The sequence below is a fragment of the Rana temporaria genome, chromosome 8 (assembly GCF_905171775.1).
Source record: "Rana temporaria chromosome 8, aRanTem1.1, whole genome shotgun sequence".
NCBI classification, from domain to species: domain Eukaryota; kingdom Metazoa; phylum Chordata; class Amphibia; order Anura; family Ranidae; genus Rana; species Rana temporaria.
Window position 1 is genome coordinate 32,684,269 of NC_053496.1, and position 24,396 is coordinate 32,708,664.

Here is a 24,396-nt window from a genome sequence, read left to right on the forward strand (position 1 = left end):
GTGGGGGTATCCCAGTGTGCATGCTCCAAATTAACCCGCAACAAGCCAATGCTTTTGATGTAAACATAATTCTACGCAAAGTCCTATTCGCGAACGTTTTACGCAAACGACGGAAAATTTTACGCTGGCCCAATGTCCATACTTAACATTGCATACGCCTCATAGATCCAGGGGTAACGTTACGCCGAAAAAAGCATCACGGAAACGACGTAAAAAAATGCGCCGGCCGGTAGAGATGTACAGAACTGTTCGCCGGCAAATAATTTGTGGCGATTTTTGCGCGTTCGTCGATGCGCGTGAACATATGCGCTGTTCGATCCGCCTCCTATTAATTAACATTGAGCAAACTTTGACCTTCTACCTCACAGTCAGCAGACACATTCCAGCCAATCAGCAGCATACCCTCCCTCCCTGACCCTCCCACCTTTCGGGCATCCATTTTAGATTCATTCTGAACCTGCATTCTTAGTGAGAGGAGGGAGAGTTTTGCTGCTGCTGAATTTATAGGGAAATCTATAGCTAGGCTAGTGTTTTCAGTGTCCACTCCAGTCCTGAAAGACTCATCTGATCTCTGCTGTAAGGACAGCACCCCAAAAAGTCCTTTTTAGGGCTAGTATATCAGTCTGCTTTTTTTTTCTCTGTAATCTAATTGCAGTTGCCTGCTAGGAAGGCAGCGTGTGTGTCAGGATCACAGCGTACACTGTGCTCAGTGCCACCCACCACTCATCTATCTTGGTGGCACAGTACATAACATTTAAAAATTTTTTTTTTACTGCAATAGAATAGTAGTCAGTTGCCTGGCTGGCAGCGTGTGTCAGGGTACAGCGTACACTGTGCCCAGTGCCACCCACCACTCATCTATCTTGGTGGCACAGTACATAACATTTAAAAAAAAATGTTTTACTGCAATAGAATAGTAGTCAGTTGCCTGGCTGGCAGCGTGTGTCAGGGTACAGCGTACACTGTGCCCAGTGCCACCCACCACTCATCTATCTTGGTGGCACAGTACATAACATTTAAAAAAAAATGTTTTACTGCAATAGAATAGTAGTCAGTTGCCTGGCTGCCAGCGTGTGTCAGGGGTACAGCGTACATTGTGCCCAGTGCCACCCACCACTCATCTATCTTGGTGGCACAGTACATAACATTTAAAAAAAAATGTTTTACTGCAATAGAATAGTAGTCAGTTGCCTGGCTGCCAGCGTGTGTCAGGGGTACAGCGTACAATGTGCCCAGTGCTACCCACCACTCATCTATCTTGGTGGCACAGTACATAACATGGCTAGCTTGGTATCCAATCTTGTGTAAATGGGGAGTTTGCGGTTGTGTAAATGGACTGTTTGCAGTGCGTTAAACGGGGGGGGGGGGGGTTTGATCTGTCAGAGTTTGGTCCGTCACTGTGAACCCTAACCCTATTACAGACAGGGTTAGGGTTACAGATAGGGTTAGGGTTACAGATAGGGTTAGGGTTACAGACAGGGTTAGGGTTACAGACAGGGTTAGGGTTACAGACAGGGTTAGGGTTACAGACAGGGTTAGGGTTACAGATAGGGTTAGGGTTACAGACAGGGTTAGGGTTACAGATAGGGTTAGGGTTACAGACAGGGTTACAGATAGGGTTAGGGTTACAGATAGGGTTAGGGTTACAGATAGGGTTACAGTCTGTAACCCTAACCCTATCTGTAACCCTAACCCTACCCTAACCCTATCTGTAACCCTAACCCTATCTGTTACCCTAACCTAACCCTAACCCTATCTGTTACCCTAACCCTAACCTTATCTGTAACCCTAACCCTAACCTTATCTGTAACCCTAACCCTAAGCCTTACACTACCTGATCGATATAACATTATGATGTTTAGGTGTTTGATGTTTTAAAGCACGTTATTCCAAACAATTTATGAATGTTAGGTGATTTATGCCCTTTATGGATTAAAAACGGACTCTGCGACAACTACGTCATTTTCCATGGAAGTTTTGCCATGGATCCCCCTCCGGCATGCCACAGTCCAGGTGTTAGTCCCCTTGAAACAACTTTTCCATCATTGTGGCCAGAAAGAGTCCCTGTGGGTTTTAAAATTCGCCTGCCCATTGAAGTCTATGGCGGTTCGTCCGGTTCGCGAACATATGCGCAAGTTCGCAATCACCGTTCGCGAACGCAAAATTTTAGGCTCGCGACATCACTACCGGCCGGACGTACGTTTGTGGATTGGCGTATCTAGCTCATTTGCATACTCGACGTGGAAATCAACGGAAGCGTCACCTAGCGGCCAGCATAAATATGTACCTACGATCCGATGGTGTACTAAGACGTACGGCAGTCAGATCTAGCCCAGCTTCAGGCGTATCTTGTTTTGTGGATACAAAACAAAGATACGCCGGAGCATCCTAGAAGTTACGCCGACGTAACTTCTTCGTGGATCTGGCCCGATATATTTTTCTATTCTTTTCTTTTATATATATATATATATATATGTGTGTGTGTATATACTATCTTCCGAAATTCGAATTTCGTATAGAATGAATTTGAATACAAAAGATTAGAATAGAAAATAATAAACTAGAAAAACATATATTATATTTTATTCTATTCTGCTCATTTGTTGTCCAATTCTATAATTTTCTATTTTCTATTCTATTCTAATCTTTTCTATTCTAATTCAAATTCATTCTATACAAAATTTGAATTTCGGAAAATATATATATATATATATATATATATATATATATATATATATATATATATATATATATATATATATATATATATATATATATATAACCATTTTCCGAAATTCAAATTTTGTATAGAATGAATTTGAATTTCAATAGAAAAGATTAGAATAGAAAATAATTGACTAGAAAACCAATAGAACAGAATAGAATAAAATATATTATAGATTTTATTCTATTCTGTTATAATGTTTTTTTTTGGCTATTCTTTTCTACTCTGTTCTAATTAATTGTATACGAAATTTTAATTTTAGAAGATGGTTTTATATATATTTATTATATTTTTTTCTGTTCTATTGTTTTTCTATGCTATTCTTTTCTATTATTTTACATTCTATTCTAATCTTTTCTATTCAAGTTCATTCAATACGAAATTCCAATTTCATTTCAGAAGATGGTTATATATATCTATATTTCTATTCTGTTTCTAGTCTATTCTTTCCTACTCTATTCTAATCTTTTCTATTAAAATTTTAATATATATATATATATATATATATATATATATATATATATATATATATATATATATATATATAAACATCTTACGAAATTCGAATTACGTACAGAATGAATTCCAATTTGAATACAAAAGATTAGTATAAAAAATAATAGAAAATAATAAACTAAAAAAAATGTATATTTTATTCTATTCTGTTCTATTGTTTTTCAATTATATTCTTTTCTATTCTGTTCTAATCTTTTCTATTCTAATTCAAAATCATCCTATACGAATTTCGAATTCTAATCCTAATATATATATATATATATATATATATATATATATATATATATATATATATATATATATATATATATATAAAATCTATTTTCCGAAATTCAAATTTTGTATAGAATGAAATATATAATGTAATATATATATATGACATCTTCCAAAATTTTAATTTTCTATTCTAATCTTTTCTATTCTAATTCAAAATCATTCTATATGAAATTTGAATTTCAGAAAATGATTATATATGTAAATATTAGGGTTAGGGTTAAACCTAACCCTAATCCTATTATGGGCCAGATCTACGAAGCAGTTACGCTGGCGTATCTATTGATACGCCGCGTAACTGCTAGTTTGCTCCAGCGTATCTTTGTTTTGTATCCACAAAACAAGATACGCCTGAAGTTACCAGCACAAGGTGCTACTGTACAGTATATGGGTGGAAAGAAAATACAATTACAGACTAGAGTGTTAGCAGTATATTATCTTGCCTGGCTCCTCCATTCACACAGAGCCGAAACTGGAAGTGACACGTGCCCGGGACAACAGCACTGCCCAGACATGAAGGAGAATGAAGGCCTCTTGAGCCCCTTAGGGAAAGAGAGCCTTGACTGTTGGGGGCATGGCCAGGTACTGGACAAGGCGGTGGTCACGGAAGGATTGGTTAGTTGGGGGATGGGTTGGGCCTGAGCTCAGATCACATTTGGCATGTAATTTTTTTGGGGGGGGAGTGGGGGCTTCAGCACGAGTGGGACTTCCTGTCCCACTTCCTCCTTCCTGTAGGCGACTAAGCTTAGTCGCCTTCAGGAAGTGGCTGCTGTAGGCGATCGCCTAGGACACGTCACAGGTCCTAGGCGATCTCCTGGCCAATTACAGGGCGCGGCGCCGGGCCGTGCCGCTCGCGCATGCGCAGAGCCGCGCCGCTCGCGCATGCGCAGTGGGTGCCCGGCCGTGAAGCCAAAAGCTGTCACGGCCGGGTGCCCACACTGAAGATGAAGACGCCGGCCGGGGAGGGGGGGAGAGGAGCGGAGCCCCGGCCGGCACGTCGCTGGAGCGCTGGAGCAGGTAAGTGCCTGTTTATTAAAAGCCAGCAGCTACACTTTTTGTTGCTGCTGACTTTTAATAAACATACAAATGGCTGGAACTCCCCTTTAAATTTAGGACGGCGCAGATTCAGAATTACGACGGCGTATCTACTGATACGCTGGCGTAAACTTCTCTGAATCTGGCTACATGTTTCCACATTGCATTGAATTTTACAGAAAGTTACAGAGCTGCAGATTGTAATGGATTTTTTTTTTAATAACGTTCAATTACAATATGGTTACTGTATCAATTAGATATGCAATATTTTTCATTTGCCATTTTACCCATGAAAGTGGAGTTACCCTTTTACCTACAATATTGGGGGAAAATATGTCCTCTGTGTACAGCCAACTTGGAGCAGACTTACTTGGTACTTATCAGGATTTTTTCTAGTAAAGAGAAAGAATTGTGTGTCGATATCCTTTGGATCCTGTGGTAATTGACAGATGGGTCTTTCCAGTGTGTAGCAGTAGGGGGGGTCATTTGTGAACGATCCCAGCCTATTGTAGTAGACCTCAGCAGCTGGACAGAGAAACAAAAGGATAGATTGTGGATTAGTCTTTCACTGCACCATTATAAGCAAAATCTATTGAACAGCCGAGGAGAGCTAAAACTGAACCCTTACAAAAAAATATGGGTGCTTGATATGCAGAATTATTCTAATGCCGCGTGCACATGATCGGAAATTCCGACAAGACAACCGTGGAATTTTGGCTCAAACTTGTGTTGCATACACACGGTCACACAAAATTCTGACCGTCAAGAACGCGGTGACGTACAACACTACAACGAGCTGAGAAAGATGAAGTTCAAGGATTCCGAGCATGCCTCGAATTGATTCCGAGCATGCATTTTTTTTGTGCGTTGGAATTGCATACAGAAGATCGGAATTTCCAACAAGAACTTTTCCCGGCAGAAAATTTGAGAACCAGCTCTCAAATTTTTGTTGTCGGAAATTCCAACAGAAAAAGTCAGGTGGAACCTACACACGGTTGGAATTTCCGACCAAAAGCTCACATTGAACTTTTCTTGACGGAAATTCCGACCTTGTGTACGCGGCATAAGAGGGTGTTCTCATCCTAGCTTGGATATTAGGCATGTGCAATTTTTTAAGTTACGAATACGTTCTCCGTCAATTTTCGTTATTTTAGTTGATTCGTTAACATACGAATGAACGAATGGTTTAGCGCAATTGATAACGAATAACGATATTTTCAAAATAACGAATATGAAAAACAACGAAGATACGAAAGATGAAAGAAACGAAAACATAGAAACAACGAAAATACCGAACCCAAAAAAAGTACGAAAAACAAAATGAATGAAAATGCAAACTTACTAATATTCGAAGACCGAAAAGAAAACGAAATGCCGAACAAAGACTAAAAAACGAAAATCAAAACTAACGAAAAATAAATTACGAATCTTCGGAAAACTGAAATGAAAACAACGAAAATACAAAATAATGTAAATTAGCTTTCGTTAGTACTGAAATATTTCTGGACATTGACCAATAGCCACTGAGCGCTGTCCCTTTCCTCTGAAGAGGTTTGTTCCTTCCCCCAATGAGCTTCTTTCTCATTACCTCCTGGCTCATTGTGTCTTTTTCTGTGTTAGACTGCAGTGCATCTAATTTCTAGATTTGTATTTGTAATATCTGACATATTTTAGTTTTCTTCTACGTCAGACTTCATTCTAGACAGGGTGTGTGTGCTAACTAAGACAGTCAAGTCAATCACAGTAAAATCCGAATTACAAAATTACGACGAGTAGTGTGTCGAATAAACGTAAAATGTATTCTAACAGAATTACTAATGCAATAAAATCTACAAAAGTAAGTTTTCACCACCAAAGGAAATTAGACATGAAAATACGAATGATCATAAAGCAACGAAAATATATTTCTTTACGAAAATACGAATGCGGCATGATGGAAAATATAATGTAAATACGAATAACAAAACAACGAAAATTAAACGAACGTAAAAACGAAGGAACGAATAAAATCATTTTAAAAATACGAACGCGGCAGAATACAAAATATAACGAAAATACGAATCTCGATTCAACGAAAAATAAACTAACAGAAAAAAACGGAAACGGAAAAAAGAGTGTTACGAAAATACTAAAGAGTACGAATACGATAACTAACGTCTTACGAAATTACGACTCGTTACGAATCACGATAAATGAACAGAAACGAAACAGAAATAAACAAAATTTTTTGCTGTGCACATGTCTATTGGATATATACCAAATGAGTGTACCATAATATGCATGCAGGGCCACTAATAGTGGGGGGGGGGCATCGGTCCTCCTGTAGGGGGCACAGCACACATGGGGGCCCAGACAGGGAGGCAGATCGGTGCGCTCTGGCAGTTACAGAAACAATGCTGTGTGTCTCTCCCTCTCGTTGGCTTTCAGCTGTCACAGCACACCGATCTGCCTCACTGTCCAGGCCACATATGATCCTCTCATAGGTGTCCGGGCTGTCTCTCCCCCGCAGCGCTGCCTGTTTTCCTCTCGCGGAAAGCAGAGGAATTTGTTAGGACACTGAGCGGGGGAAGTGGCCGGTAAACATAGGTGTGCGCAGCCCATTGCATTAGGGTGTACACCCCAAAATGCAAACACACTTGCGTGTGTGTGTGTGTATAAATATATAGGGCAGTAGGGCAATGGACATCATCGGTAGAGCAGTGGGCGATGTCAGTAGTTTATTTTTCAATTACGTTTTTACAATTGTATTATTTTTTATAATATTTTTATACAATCGTTTTTATTTATTTTTTCAATAATTTTTATAGGTGCGCCTATGGGGGGGCTTTGGTGAAATTATCAGGGGTCTAAACAGACCCCTGATGTCTCACTTTTGAGACAAAGAAAGGGACCAGGGACAGAGATTCCCCAGTCCCTTTCTCTGCAGCCAAGCAGCAGGGGGGAATCTGCCCAGCACAGGGTGATTTGGGTGTGCCCAGGCACACCTGGCACACCCTGGGCCAGATTCATGAACAATGGTGCAGATTTGCACCGGCGTGGTGCATCATTTTTAGACTACACCGGTCCAGCGCGGAGAGGCAGTTAGGTGATTCAAGAAACTTTTTTTGTCTACGATGCCCCAGCGGGGCGGATTTTAGACGGCGTAAGGCTGGGTAAGGCCAACTGGGAGTCACCCTATGCTAATGAAGTGCCGACCGTGGTGCAGGGGTCACGCCGGGGTGCATCTTAGACCGCACATGCTCAGTGACATCCAGGGGTAAATGCCCCAATCTGCACATGCTCAGAACTGCGCCCCGGCGTGATCCCTGAGCTACGCAGACCCACTACCAAAGCCCAGTCCATGAATCAGCCCAGACTTCCGCCCTGCAGGTGCAAATGTACTGAAGCTTTTTTTTTCCCAAGCTAGGTCGTTTGCATTGTGGTGGGGCAGTTATGGCTGATGAGGAATCCTCAGGTGGGCGGATGACCAATTTCAGCCCAGAGGAGAGGGCTGTAATTATTGAGGGCCTCTCCCAACATGGGGACCGCCTCTATGTGTTGTCCAGCAAGTGTTGTTGCTCAGTTCGTTTGTAACGCTGCTGCTTTAGCTGCTCTCCAGCTGACCTCTGCAAGTTTGGTGCAAAGTTACCCCTGCTTTTATGAGGTGTAACTTTGCACCGGAAATTTCAGCTCCGCTCACCGGGAGTAGCCTGCGCCGGTCAAGCTTAAGTTGATGAATCGGCCCAAAAACCTCATTTGCATATTTAAAACACAAAAACCATGGCCGCGCCAGATCCGACCAGCGTAAATCTGCGCCAACGCCGCGCCGGCGTGGAAAGGTTACACCGAGGCAATGAAGTCTATTTGGAGGCGTAATCTGGTTCTCTGGGTAAGGCGCAGCGATCCGCCGGCGCAAATCTGCACTTACGCCGTGCATCTACCAAAAAAACGGTGTAAGTGCTTCATGAATCTGGCCCACTGTGCGCACGCCTATGCCAGTAAATATGTAATTTACTGGCCCCTTCTTAGGACTGTCTGTCTTAATGCACAGGCACTTCTGTGAAAGTCCTAGATGCATGGGGGGCCTTTGAAGTTTTCTCTCCGCAGTTTCTGGCAGTGGCAACAGTTCCTCTCACTTTAGCCGTTTCTTTTGCTACAGTACAGGTCAGTTCTGTTGTCTGTCTCTCAGCAGTCTGCTCTCTCCCTACCCGGCATCTTCCTCCCCGCCTCAGCCACTATCATGTCCTCCATTTCACCCTCAAACAGATCCATCCGTCTCTGCATGTCACACTGCCTCTCTCCCAGTTATCTCTTGCTTTCTTCTCCCAGCAGGTTTGTGGATATCTTGCAGCCCTGCTTATTTACAGCTTCTTCCCAACAAGTCGTAATTCTCTTCCTGACACTTTTCCTACAATAGTCCCTCCAGTTCCACTTTTCCCTGTCTTCTCCTCTGAGGACACTTCACCTTCATGCAGGCGTCCAGACAGCCTATTTACTTTTTTATAGTATTCCTTACCAACCGACAGTATTCCCCATGCCCATCCCTGACCATCCCTCTCCAGTCCCATTGACACCCATTTATTTTCCCCCTCCCCTCATGCCACCACAAATTCTCCTCCTCCTTTTTTATCCCTATACAGACGAGGATTCCCCCAGTCTCATTCTAGTTCTTCTCTACCCATCCCCCATCTCCTACCCACCTCCGCTTTTACCCCCCCCCCCCCACCCCATGGTTTTCACCTAGGGTGACCACATTTCCAAATTGCCATTAAGGGACACGCCCCCTCTTACCTTCCCCCCCCAAAAAGATGAGGAGGGGTGGCGGGGGGAAATGTAGTCTCGGGGTTGATGGGGAATTTGGCGGCGGGTTGTCAGGTGAATGTGCCACTTGCCATCAGATGCAGTGCTGCTTGTAGCCTGCCACCAGATGCAGTGCCGCTGTCACTCCCTCTGCATGAGCCACGTGTGTAGAAGGAAAGGAGTGGCGTCGCTATCTGGAGAGTGAAGATCACACCAGTCCCTGCTGCTTGCCGTTGGGTCCCGGAGAAGGAGGAGGTGCTGAGGTGGGTGGGGACAGCAGTGCTGCACTAGGCGCCGGCCTCGCTCCCGGTTTCACTGTCTGAGAGTAAATTGTCACTGGTTGCAAGATGCCAGGCAGCGCCGGCCCTAGCAACCCATTCCGGAAATGTAGTTATTAGTAAGTAGGGGGGTGGCTGTGTCTTCTATTTCATTCCGGGACACTGTATTGTCCTGGAATGAAGGTGCCCGGGACCTGGGACAGACATATTTGCGGGATAGTCCCAGGCAATCCGGGACACGTGGGCACCCTATTTTCACCCCCCCCCCCCCATTTTTTCAGGGCTTAAGGAATAACCCCTAGGCAGAGCATCTTGCTACTGCATGTGTGGGTGGGATATGTACGGTGTACTGTGCCAATCCCTGCTGACCCTCCTCTCCTATTCATCCCATGTGATTGGTGCAGTACACATCCCACCTACACTTGCAGCAGCAGTAATAAGATGCTCCACCTCTGGGTTCTTCCTTAACCCCAGCAAAGTGCTGGAAGAAAGCCAGAAACTCTGGAGGGGAAGGTAGAGGGGGAGTTTTCAATTTGTAGATTTAGCCCAATGACAGCCTGCCAAAATAGGTAGGATCTGTGATGTCAGCTTCCCTACACAGCTCTGCTTGAAGAGTCCATATCTGTATTATACATTACTGCCCCTATACTGTCCCCCCCTGCCCCCTGTACTGTGTCCACTTTCTATCCACCTGCACTGTGCCCTCCTGCTTCCCCCAGTACTGTATCCTCCTACCCCCCCCCCCCATACTGTACCCTCCTGCACCATGTACTGTGTTCATTTACCCTCCCTCTGTACTGTGCCCTCCTACTCCCCCTGTATGGTATCCTCCTAACCCCCCATACTCTACCCTCCTGCTCCCTGTAAGGTGTCCACTTACCCTCCCTCTGTACTGTACCCTCATGCACCCTGTACAGTGTCCACTTACCCTCCCTCTGTACTGTGCCCTCCCAATCCCCCCTGCACTGTATCCTCCTAACCCCCCACACTGTACCCTCCTGCACACTGTACTGTGTCTACTTACCCTCCCCCTGTACTGTGCCCTCCTGCTCCCAGCTGTACTGTACCCTCCTGCACCATGTACTGTGTCTACTTACCCTCCCCCTGTACTGTGCCCTCCCGGTCCCCCTGTACTGTATCCTCCTAAACCCCTCCCCCATACTGTACCCTCCTGCACCCTGTACTGTGTCCACTCTCTGTACTGTGCCCTCCCACTTCCCCCTGTACTGTATCATCCTAACCCCCCATACTGTACCCTCTTTCACCCTGATCCTAGGAGTTCAGCCCTTTGAAGTATTAACATTGTATTCTTTTCACAAACTTGGCAGGCTGCCAGAGAGGAGAGAAGTCGCTGCTTGGGAAACTTCAGGCAACTTGCATTGACTTCTATTAGAGAAGCTATTTGCAAGTTGCGCCAAAGTTTTAAATTAGCTATTTTTTACCCAAGCACAATCGGCCAATGCCTATTAATTAAAAAATGCCAAATATCGGATGATATATCGGTCTACCTCTAGCGCTGTGGCAAACAGAGTGTGTCGCCAAACTACTCTTGCTGATATCTATATCCCACCCCCTGTGATCCCAAACCTGCCCCCAGATAAAGGCCCTCAGCTCCCGGATAGAAACAGATTTGTGTGTGACTATCTCGGTTACTTAGGGAGCCACAGCCCAGTAAAAAATGTGTCTGGGTTTCAGGCAGACGGAAGCCCGGACACATGATTCAAAACCCGGACTGTGAATCCTGGACAGGTGGCAACCCTATCCTGTTCCCCTGTAAGTTATGTTGTGTTTGTGTCTGCTAATAATGATTTTTGAGGTGTATTTTTAGCAAAAAATATTGTTTTGATATTTTTTTAGGGGGGCCCTGTCAGGTAGGCTGTATGGGCCCCGTGATTTCTAACAGCAGCCCTGTATGCATGCATACAGCCAGTAAAGATCCCATCTCGAATACTTAAAATTGAATTACCAGGGAAGGTATGGGAATGTCCATTGCACCATTGGCAGGACATACAATGGCTTCTCAATGCATTTCAGACACAGACCTGAAACATGCATGCAGTTAATTAACTGTTCGCTGAATAGTGTTCGTGGCAAATTCGAAAGCCGCCGAACACCGTTTAAAAGTCTATGGGAGAAACTAAATAAAAAAATTGTACGTCCTGACTGGTTTTTAAATAGTGCTTGACTGCACGTGCTACACTAACTTGATCCATATAACAACCTTTTGTTGTTATTTGTAATTTTTTATTTTTCATGTTTTCTATGTGTTTTTATGTTTATACTGTGCTATGTAACCCCAAAACCAATAATAGTCTGCTTTTTCTTAGAAACACTACTAGCTCCTGAAGAAGCGACCTCCGCGAAACATGTCGAGCTAAAACAATTTTTTCTACTATACAATACAGTCACACTTTTTCCTTGTAAAATGTGTTGACCAGTCTTGGACTTCTATTGGATCATCTTTGGTTACTGCCGTTGTTACTGCAGTTTTTTAGTTTTAAATCTATTTGATGTTATGTATTCTGTGTTTTATCTCTTTAACTAACCCCTACGGGGCATGTGTTAATAAATGTATCTGTACTTTTACTATTGGTGCCTATAAAGTCCATTCTTTTGTGTCTTTGACATTTGCTGCTCCAAAATATTTTTGAGACGTGGCACTGCACTATTCTAGACACCCACAGTCCATCCTGTGGTTGGTGATCTAACAAATATTTAACAATTTTAACTACTTCAGCCCCGGACCATATTGCTGGTCAAAGGCTGCGTACACACGATCGGTTTTGATCGGTTAGGCGTCCATCGGTAAATTTTAAAGCAAGTTCTCTTTTTTTTGACCAAAGGATAACTGACCGATTGGGCCCACACACGATCAGTTTGGACCGATGAAAAATGACCTTTCAGTCCGTTTTCATCGGTTTTGACCGATCGTGTGTACGCGGCCAAAGACCAGGCCACTTTTTGCGATTCGGCACTGCGGCTCTTTAACTGACAATTGCGCGGTCGTGCGACGTGGCTCCCAAACAAACAAATAGAGCTTTCTTTTGGTGGTATTTGATCACCTCTGCGGTTTTTAGTTTTTGCGCTATAAACAAAAATAGAGCGCCAATTTTGAAAAAAAATAATATTTTTTTACTTTTTTGCTATAATAAATATCCCCCAAAAATATATAAAAAAACTATTTTTTTCCTCAGTTTAGGCTGATACGTATTCTTCTACATATTTTTCGTTAAAAAAACAAATCGCAATAAGCGTTTATTGATTGGTTTGCGCAAAAGTTATAGCGTTTACAAAATAGGGGATAGTTTTATGGCATTTTTATTAATATTTTTTTTTTACTAGTAATGGCGGCGATCAGCGATTTTTAATGGTACTGCGACATTATGGCGGACACTTCAGGCACTTTTGACACATTTTTAGGATCATTGGCATTTTTATAGCGATCAGTGCTATAAAAATGCATTGATTACTATAAAAATGCCACTGGCAGGGAAGGGATTAACTCTAGGGGGTGAGGAATGGGTTAAGTATGCTCCCTGGGTGTGTTCTAACTGTAGGGGGGGTGGACTGACATAGGGAAATGACAAATCGCTGTTCATACATTGTATGAACAGACGATAGGTAATTTCCCCCCCTGACAGGACCCGGGGCTGTGTGTTTACACACACAGCTCCTGGTTCTCGCTCTGTAACGAGCAATCGCGGGTGCCTGGTGGTGATCGCGCCCGCCGGGCACGCGCGTCGGCGTTAGGGGCGAGCGGGGGAGCCGCGCGCCCCTATTGGCTGCTCGGCGAGATGACGTAGATCTACATGATCTCGCCCAGCAGAGCCAACCTGCCACTGTAAAACTGCGGTGGCTGGTCGGCAAGTGGTTAAATAAAAAATTGTTAAAAAAAAAGTCTATTGGAGATTAACATGAAAAACCAAGCAGTGAGCAGTGATTTTATTAATGCTTTACGTGAAACAATAAAAGTGAAATATTGCTTTTAAATTTCATGCCTGGGGGGTGTCTATAGTATGCCTGTAAAGTGCCACATTTTTCCTGTGTTTAGAACAGTCCTGCAGCAAAATGAAATTTCTAAAGGAAAAAAAGCCATTTAAAACTGATCGCGGCTGTAATGAATTGTCGGGTCCCGGCAATGGAGATAAAACTCATTGAAAAAAACGGCATATGTTCCTCCTAGTCCATTACCAGGCCCTTTGGGTCTGGTATGAATATTAAGGGGAACCCCGAACCGAAATTAAAAATTCCGTGGGGGTCCCCCCAAAATCAATACATGGCCCTTCAGGTCTCTTATGGATATTAAGGGGAGCCCTGCACCAAATAAAAAAATGGCGTAGGGGTCCCCATAATATCCATACCAGACCCTTATCTGAGCACGTAACCTTGCAGGCTGCAGGAAAAGAGGGGGGGACGAGAGAGCTCCCCTCCTGAACCATACCAGGCCACATGCCCTCAACTCGGGGGGATGGGTGCTTTGCCACTCACCCCAAAGCACTTTGCCCCATGTTGATGGGGACAAGGGCCTCAACCCCACAACCCTTGCCCAGTGGTTGTGGTGGTCTGCGGGCGGGGGGCTTATTGGAATTGGCCCCCCGGAAGCCAGCCACGGATGACACCCTATTTTCCATTGCCTGTACCCCCTGCAGTCTTGTGAGCACATCCCTCATAAGAATTGATGTCTATTTTGTGTCTTTTTATTAAATTTTATACTACGCTTAGATGGCGCCGCTTTTTTGTCCCTTTAGCTTGGGACAAGTGTTTTATTAAAAAATAAAAATGTCCAGTGATGTCCATTCATCTTCTATTCCGCCGCTCGTGCCGACCAAAAAAAAAAAAACCTGCAACAGTTCCGCCTCCATGGGAGGCTCACGCCGACTGACCCATCTCTTCCTTTGACAGCTGTTATATAGCTGAAGGCGGGACCACCCGGTGATGCAAACAGATAACCCCACCCCCTCTGACACCACGGGGGCTTTCCTGTGGTGTCAGAGGGGGCTGGGTCACATGGTGATGTAAACGGGTGACTCCGCCCCCTCTGATGCCACGGGAAAGCCCAGGGAAGCCCCCCGCGGTGACAGAGGGGGCGGGGTCACCCTGGGCCGTAAACAGGTGACTCCGCCCCCTCTGACGCCATGGGGAAGCCCCCGCGGTGTCAGAGTGGGCGGGGTCAGTCGTTTGCATCATTGGGTGGTCCCACTCTCAGCTATATAACAGCTGTCAAAGTGAGACAAGGGTCATTCAGCAGTAACCTCCAATGGAGGCGGAGGTGTTGCGGCTTTTTTTTTGGCATCAGGCGGCGAAATAGAAGATAAGTTGACATCTCTGGACATTTTTTTTTTTTTAATAAAGGCCTTGTCCCAAGCTGTCTCTTGTCTTTTTGACCACTTTTGACACTTTTTTTTTTTGTGAAATGGTAGGGGTACAATGTACCTGTTACCAATTCACATAGGGGGGGCGGGATCTGGGGGTCCCCTTGTTAAAGGGGGCTTCCAGATTTCGATAAGTCCCACGCCCGCAGACCCCCACAACCACTGGGCAAGGGTTGTGGGGATGAGGCCTTTGTCCCCATTAACATGGGTGAAAGGTGCTTTGGGGTGAGGGGGCAGATCCCCCCCTGCCCCAAAGCACCCATCCCCCCATGTTGAGGGCATGTGGCCTGGTACGGTTCAGGAGGGCGGCGCTCTCTCATCCCCCTCTTTTCCTGTGGCCTGCCAGGTTGCGTGCTCGAATAAGGGTCTTTTTGGGGGGACCCCATGCCATTTTTTTTATTTTGGCGCAGGGATCCCCTTAATATCCATACCGGACCTGAAGGCCTGGTATTGATTTTTGGGGGGACCCCCACGTAATTTTTTTTATTTTGGTTTGGGGTTCCCCTTAATATTCATACCAGACCAAAGGGGCCTGGTAATGGACTGGGGGGGAAACCCATGCCATTTTTTTTAATGAGTTTTATCTATATTGCCGGGACCCGACAATTCATTACAGCCGCGAGCAGTTTTGAATTAATCTTTTTCCTTTTAGAAATGTAATTTTGCTGCAGGTACTGTTCTTAACACAGGAAAAATGCCACTTTACAGGCATACTATAGACACCCCCAAGATATGAAATATAAAAGGAATATTTCATTTTTTATTATTTCATTTTAAGCATTATTAAAATCACTGCTCCCGAAAAAAAACATCCTTTTTTAAAAATAAATAAATTGCATTGATACATGTCACCTGGGGCAGGACCCAGGTCCCCAAACACTTTAACGGTGTTCGCGTGTTCGAGCAAATTTCTTGGCTGTTCGCAAGTTCTGATGCGAACCGAACCAGGGGTGTTCGGCTCATCCCTAGTCCTTTTCAGCTCTGTACAAAGGGGAAAAAGTTAGGCTGGATTTAAGCTTTAAGGTAATTAAAATGCCACATGTGTGTCTTATGTACACCCCAACATCTTATCTCAAGTAAGGCAGAATTTCTCATATAAAGGAGTAATACATACCTCTAATAGCGGCTGCTATGGACAGCACCAGAACCAGTTTGACAATCATCTGAAAAGGAAAATAACTTGTCAAATGAAATCCCATTAAAAAGGAGGAATTCTGTGCTGACAGATACAAAGGCTAAATGGCCTAAAAATGCTAATCCCCTGGCTGTCATGTCAAAGTCCCATCTCAACCAAGTTGCTGACCTGAAATGCCAGGCTAGTGATACATCTGCACATTTATTTTGGGTCAGCAACCCATACCTCCCAACTTTTTGAGATGGGAATGAGGGACACCTATCAGCAAAAGTATGCAGGCATAGGACACACCCCTGATCACGCCCCCTTAAAGGAGAATTGTACAAAAAAACAAGATTGGTTAAACCTCCAAGTTTTTTTTACCACTAAACATTATTTTGCATCTCAGAGTGCAGCACTCCAGTCACTGGTACAATTTGATTGAAGCCATTAGTCTAGCATGACAATCAAGCAATTAGCAGTTTCAGGACAAACTTTCAGTAACGAAAGACTACAAATCTTTCAGCATAGTTCATTCTTTGACCACTTAAGTAGCTCTGAAAAAAAAACTGCTGGGCTGGCAGAACCCCACCTTCATGGAGGAGATGACATTAGGGTCCACGCCATGTTTGTTCTCCCCAAATTTACACAGGTCCAAGGTCCAGTAGACTAAAATAAACAAACCTGCACCAAGCCCCCCCCCCCAAAAAAAAAGGGAAAAAAGGGGGGGGAGGGTGTAGACTAGGACTTGGTTAGTAAAAACCCTCCTTGACACTTTCAAAAAGCTACCCCACATCAGCGTACATAAGCCACTGGAGCCACCAAATACAACTATCATTGCCTAGAATAATATTAATACATTTTTTGTTGTCGGAAAAGAAAGATGCAGGACAGGGGTAAAGGGACAGAAAATAAAAGATTGGGTACCACATGCCACGGCCAACAGATCAAATTCTCAAAGAGTCCCTGAGACATATGGCACCGTTAGTACCAGGTACAAGTCAATGGGGTAGATTCAGAGAGAATTTACGCCGGCGTATCCATAGATATGCCGCGTAAATTCAAATCTGCGCCGGCGTATCTTCTTTCTGTATTCAGAAAGCAAGATACGCCGACATTAGCCTAAGATACGACTGGCATAAGTCTCTTACGCCGTCGTATCTTAGGGTGCATTCTCACGCTGGCCGCTAGGTGGCGCTCCTGTCGTTTTCAGCGTAGAGTATGCAAATTACCTAGTTACGCCGATTCACAAACGTACGTGCACCCGTAAATGTCAATCACGTCAGGTCATCACATATTAGCATAAAACACACCACCCCTTTCCCATTTGAATTACGCGCGCTTACGCCGGCCCCATTTACGCTACGCCGCGACTTACGGAGCAAGTGCTTTGTGAATACTGCACTTGCTCCTGTAAGTTACGGCGGCGTAGCTACGTGAATCCACTCCAATGTCTTTTGTCCCAGCAAGATTCCTATAGGAACCCTACACCCCACAGCAGTAGGCTTATGGAAATTGGTTTCTTGCATTTACACTCATGGTTACTGAAACAAAGCAGCTCAGCAAGAGTGTGACAATGATATCGGGATCTCTAGAGCTTGAGGTACCCATGACCCAAACATACTCCAAAGAACCAAACGCTTGTCGTAATTTAAAGACAACTCACTTTATAGTAGCTTAATACAACATGTATACAGCTTGTTGACTGTAGAGCTAACAGTGCAATTACACAGATCCAGATTAGTGCAATTACTAATAAGGCCCATCAATATGACCCAGGATTCCCATACCCAATACATCAGACGTCACCAAGCTGTGTTCATACAAAACTATTAAATAGAAGAAAATGAAAAATCCACACAACAGCAACCCACCCCCAACAATAGCACACTCACCTTACACCCTCTCCAAGGTACAAATGAATATTACTCCACCTGGGGAAGTTGTAATTAAACTCTGACTTTGACTCTTGACTTAGAGCTCCTCCTCTGGATCCAAGGCTGCTGATCCTACTTTTTACAGAGGATGCCAGCAAAGAAAACCCTCCCCTGCAGTAATCAGTGCTACTGGTCAGCCTGGACCAGTGGCTGAACCTGCTATTGTCATACCTGCTGTGGTATCCATTGCTCTCAACTTTCCCTAATTTGGAGGGACTGTCCCTGATTTGGAGCAATGTCCCTCTGTCCCTCATTCCTCCTCATTTGTCCCTCATGTTGGTCCCAAACAGAATTTTAGCTTACACATGATTGGATGATAAAATAAGCAGAGCTTCCCCTCATGTCAGATCTTCCCTTCAGGTTTACAGCAATTGCACTTTCAGTGCAATTTCAAGTGTAATTTGCACTTGTAGTTTGCACGTGTAGTGCAAAGTGGATTTGCCTTTCGTAAATAACTCCCTCAGTGTGAATGAGCCCTCAAAGTGAAAAGGAGAAAATTCACCTAAACCTTTTTCCTAATGGTATACAAAGTTTGTACAAAGCTTGCTAAACATAAGAAAGGAAGGAATGCATAAAACATTTCCTGAAAGTTGTTTGGATGACATGATTTTTTCTTTCTCATGTCTTTACAATGGTGCTCACTAAGTACCTTCTACTGTCACCTTTTCAGCTAGCAGATGTTTTCACCAAAAACACATTTCATTTACTTTGCTGTGGAAAAGGAAGTGACATCATACAGTAATTGTGGTTCACCATGGATGTAGAATGTCCCCGCTGAGCAATGTGTGTAGTGCACACCCCTGGATGGGCCCATAGGAGTGCGCACGGGGAATCTCTCTTCTCAGTCCCGTCCTTTATCTCAAAAGTGAGACAAACAGGGCTGCTAAAAAAATTTAAAAATATAATAAAAAAATTGTGAAAAATAACAAATAATATTGTAAAAAATAATAAATAATTAAATAACAAAATGTGTTTGTTCACATTTATTTATAATATCTAGATCTATATATATTATTGTATTTTGTATATTGTATATAGACATACATGCACACATTTGTGTCTGAGCTTTGGGATGCATACTCTAATGCAATACGCTGTGCACACCTATGGATGGGCCACTGGAAATAGGTTCTCTCACAAGACTACAGAGGCTGCCTGCCACAAACAGTTCCAAGCACATGACTAATACAAACTCAGACTAGGGGATGTCTTTTTTATAAATGTATTTCTGCAATTAACAGGAGAGAGAGAGGCATAGTATACAGAATATTCCAACAAGCAACAGATATAGGACAGTTTCTTAATGCAGTATCCTTAGCTGGGGATAAAGGGGATAGTCATCTATTCTGAGATTCTATATGAGTAGTCCCAGTCCTTTCAGCAACCTCTGGCATTAGCCCCCAAAAGCACATGCACATCTGGCGTCATAGGCAAAAATCCTACTTACAATGTCCAAGGACAACTGTCATCCACCCAGCTTCCAGTCAACACTGATCAGTGAGAGAAGATCCTTCCCCCATCCCAGACTCCGCAGGTGGATGCCCTCCAGCAAGTAGCTTTCTTTCCAAGTTCCTGCTGGCCTTTTGCCAAGCACACACTGACGTTCTAAGGGCCCTTTCATATTGGGCCAGTTAAAGAAGCAGTATGTGTTTTTTGAATAATGAATATTGTGTTTTTTATGCATTTTTGGTGCGTTTTTTGGTAGCCTGACTCCCAGCATGCACCTGTGAAAATGAGCATCTGAAAAATTGCACCAAAAACAGCCATGCCTCACAACTTTGTGAGATGGGAACGAGGGACACCCACTAGCAAAAGTATGTAGGCATAGGACACACACCCTGCTACACCCCCTTATTGGAGAATTATACAAAAAATAATGGTTAGTTAAAGTGATTCTAAAGGCAGAAGACTTCCTGGGATGGCCTGGGGTGGAGCCATACAGGAAGGAGAGGTGATAAAAGGCACCCAGAAAGAGAGTCAGGCCTCTAATGGACACATGGAAGAGAAGGTAATCTGCCAGACATTATTGCATGTCCATGACAGTACCCTCCCTCTTACGAGGCCTCCCCCTTCCCCGCCTGGGCCCGGGTTTAGAGGGAAACTTCAGATGAAACTTTTTTAACAGACAAGGTGCAAAGACCTCCAATGCAGGGACCCAGGACCTCTCCTGAGGGCCAAACCCTTTCCAATGAACAAGGTACTGAAGAGCGCCTCTACAGAGTCTGGAATCCAGAACTTGACTGACCTCGTATTCCTGATTATCCTCAGAGACCGGCGCCATGGTAGGGAGAGGACGAGAGAACTTATTGAGGACTAAATGCTTCAGAAGGGCAACATGGAAGGAGGTAGCGATTTTGAGGCTTTTGGGAATCTGGAGTTTGAAACAAACCGGATTCAGTTTAGAAGTTATAGTGTATGGACAAATGAATCTTAGAGCAAACTTCAGAGAAGGAACTCGGAGCTTGATGTTCCCGGTGGAGAGCTAAACTTTGTCCCCTGGCTGAAGAGAAGGCGGTTTACGCCTGCGGCGGTCAGCAAAGCCTTTGAATTTATCGGCAGCTGCCCGGAGGGAATCATGAACATCACTCCAGATAGAATTGAAGGACTCCTGAGCTGAAGCCAAAGCTGGGATATCCGGAGAACAGGTCATGGGAAGCAGAAATTGAGGATATCTTCCATAAACTGAGAAAAAGGGTGTTCTCTGCAAACTGGTATTTACATGATTGTTATGAGAAAATTCTGCCCACGGAAGTAGAAGACCAATCGCCATGATGAGCGGAGACTAAGGTGCGAAGTAAAACCTCTAACTCCTGATTAACCCTCTCCTTCTGCCCATTGGATTGAGGATGGTAAAACGAGGAAAAATCCAAGGCAATATTGAGGGATTTGCAAAAGGCTCTCCAGAAACGAGACGTAAATTGAACACCCCTGTCGGAAACAATATGAGAGGGAACCCCATGGAGGCGGAACATTTCTCAAATAAAAATGGGAACCAAGGCAGGAGCAGAAGGAAGACCAGGAAGGGGAACAAAATGAGTCATCTTGGAGAACCGATCGACTACCACCCAAATGACCATATTACCGTCAAACAGTGGGAGATCAGTGATAAAATTCATGGCAATATGAGCCAAGGGGTCCTTAGGAATGGGCAAGGGCATGAGGAGACCAACAGGAGCTTGTGTGGAGGATTTAGACTGAGCACAGACATGACAAGCCTTGATATAGTCTTTGACCTCCGAGCGGAGATTAGGCCACCAGTAGTGATGACTGATGAGTAAGAAGGACCGGAGGAATCCAGCATGGCCCGCCACCTTGGAATCATGTCCCCAAAGAAGGATCTTAGCTCAGTGGGGACAAAGGTCTTACCAGGAGGATTTTTTGAGTCCAGGGTGGTAGAATGGGCAACAATGCATGAGGTTGGGATGATCGGCTCAGGTTCAGGAGTGAACTCCTCGTTCAAAGTGTCAAAGGACCTAGAGAGCGCATCAGCCCGACCGTTGCAGGAACCAGGTTTGTACGTAATCGTGAAATAAAAAAACGGGAAAAGAAGAGACTCCATCTGACCTGTCTGGGATTCAGACGTTTAGCATTCTGTAGGTACTGTAAATTCTTGTGATCGGTGAAGATCGTTATGGAGTGGGGGTAACCCTCCAAAAGATGACGCCACTCTCTGCCTGGGAATTTGTTTTGGAAAAGAATGCACATGGTTGACGTCTCTTCTCAAAGAGTTGAAGAAGCACCGCTCCCATCCCCACTGAAGAAGCGTCCACTTCAATAAAGAACGCATCCCCAGGATTTGGTCTCCTCAAGAGAGGTCCAGAGACAAAGGCCTGTTTCAGATTGTGAAATGCAGAGACAGCTTCAGGGGGCCAGTCTTTGGCATTAGCACCCTTCTTGGTCAAAGCGATAAGAGGTGCGGCAATGGAAGAGTAATTCCTTATGAACTGCCTATAATAATTTGTGAAGCCAAGAAAGCGCTATGTGGCCTTGAGGCTAGCAGGAAGAGGCCAGTTGGTAATGGCTAAGACCTTCCCAGGATCCATACGAAGACCCAAACTTGAGACAAAGCATCCCAGAAATAGGACCTCAGAGCATTCGAAGGAACATTTCTCGAGCTTGGCATAAAGATTATTCTCTCTAAGGCTGGAGTACAGTGCGGACATGGTTTCTGTGGACACGCAGATTTTCCGAAAAGATAAGAATGACATCCAGGTAGATGACAACAAACTGGTACAGCAGGTCCCTGAAGATTTCATTGACAAAGTTTTGAAACACGGCTGGGGCATTACACAACCCAAAAGGCATGACCAGAGACCCAGTCCACATGGGGAGAGTGGAGCTGTAGCCAAGGAAGGCCTAATACAATGGGGGTAGAGGCTTTGGGTAGGATGAGAAAGGATATCCACTCCTGGTGGAGAATCCCTACCGACATCCTAATAGGTAGTGTCTGGAAGAGAATAGGGCCCCCTGGGAGAACACTGCCATCAATTGCCGAGACTACCTACGGTGTAGAGAGGGAAGAAGCAGTTCTCCAGTCCATAAAGTTGCTGGCAGCCCCGTAATCCAGATATGCAAGGGTCGATTGGGGAGAAGTGCTTACATGAAGGGACACCGGAAGAAGAAGACGGGAAGGTGATGTTTCTGGGTCCAATACTCCACCTTCTAAATGTATTAGACCCAAGCTTTTCCCGGGCGAAGCGAGCAGGAGTCACGAAAGTGGCTCTTGCCTCCACAATAGAGGCACAAGCCCAGAGTTCTGCGCCTAGCACGTTCTTCAAATGGGTTAGTCTGGTCAGGCCCAGCTGCATAGGTTCCTCAGTAGGCAGAGGATGCTCCACAGGACGAAGTGAGGGTAGCTCAGACTGGCTAGGGCCTAGGGAGTGTTGGCGTCTTTTTTCTATGGACCTCTCCCGCTTGGATTGAGATCTGGGTGTTCTTCAGACAGCAGATCCATGCTGAATATTCTATGAAGGGATCATCGGGTGAAGGAAGTCCTTTTGTTTACTACATGCCTGATGCCTTGTACACACGACCGGTTTTCCCTTCAGAAAAACTGCGATGAGAGCTTTTGGGCCGGGAATTCCGACCGTGTGTATGGTCCATCGCAGTTTTTCCAACAGGAAAATTGCTGGGGAAAAAAAGAGAGCAGGATCTCTTTCTTCCCATCAGGAAAAATCCTGGCAGGAAAACCGTTCTTCTGTATGCTTTTCAGAAGGGGAAAAAAAGTGCATGCTTAGAAACAATTTGACGCATGCTCAGAAGCATAGAACTTCATTTTGTCGGCTCGTCGTAGTCTTTTACGTCACCGCGTTCTTGGCAGACAAAAGTTCACCGGACTTTTGTGTGACAGTGTGTATGCAAGGCAGGCTTGAGAGGAATTCCCTCGGGAAAACCATTGTTTTTTTTTTCTGACAGGAAAACCGGTCGTGTGTACAGGGCATGAGGGTCACTCGGTGATCGAGGCAATCTGGTGAGCACTTTGATATACCACTTCGGGTGAAGCACTTTATTTGAAGCATTTGCACTTTAATATATGACATGGTGATTGGAGCACATACAGAAGATTCGCGATTTATGTCTCACACTTAAATATTCAATTTGCCATTGTGTTCCCATACTGAAGACCACGGTTCTTTAGCATATGATGGTGAATAGTGGACAGTCTGAGCCCTCACAGCTGAAGACCATTTATTAGGGCCTCACAGCTGGGAACCATAAGGCACATCTTAGTTTTACTTCTTGATTTGTTCCCATTGTGTTCCCATACGCAGTGAGATCCAAATCATGTGTAATCTCTTCCTTAATCAGTGCTGTATACAACTTCAGACAACCAAAGCTCATCAGAGATATGGACCTCTAGTCTAGGTCATAAGAGGTCTGTTGGAAGGCAACATGAATTAACATAATTTCTGGATATTGTAGATATTCTGTTTGCATTCCCAACGGTCAGACAAGCAGGACTCACCCCCCCAGGTTGGAATGTAGCCTGTTAAACCTTGATATTTACATGAAAGTAGAGGCCCCAAGCTATCTGCGAGATCCTTTAATTAGCCCCTCCGCAGACAAAGGGTGGTGCAACTGCCAACTAAATTGCAATGATCAAAAGGCCAGCAAGCTGTTGGTAATAATATGGGCAATAATGCCCCCAGTGACCAAGTAGGACAGGACAGCCAGTAATAAGGACGATGGTCCTGGAAATGCGATTAGTCCAAAGGCAAATGGGCTGGCAATGGGGGGGGTTTGAATGAGTCACGACCAAGGTTCTTTAACCACTTAAGACCCGGACCAAAATGCAGGTAATGGACCAGGCCCCCTTTTGCGATTCGGCGCTGCGTCCCTTTAACCCCACAATTGCGCGGCCGTGCGA

General features: G+C 44.5%; 1 pseudogene; it reads right to left on the reverse strand.

The window, feature by feature from the left end:
• Nucleotides 1-18,755, reverse strand: part of LOC120946806 — a 68,078-nt pseudogene extending 49,323 nt beyond the window's left edge.
• Between the last annotated feature and the right edge of the window lie 5,641 nt (nt 18,756-24,396).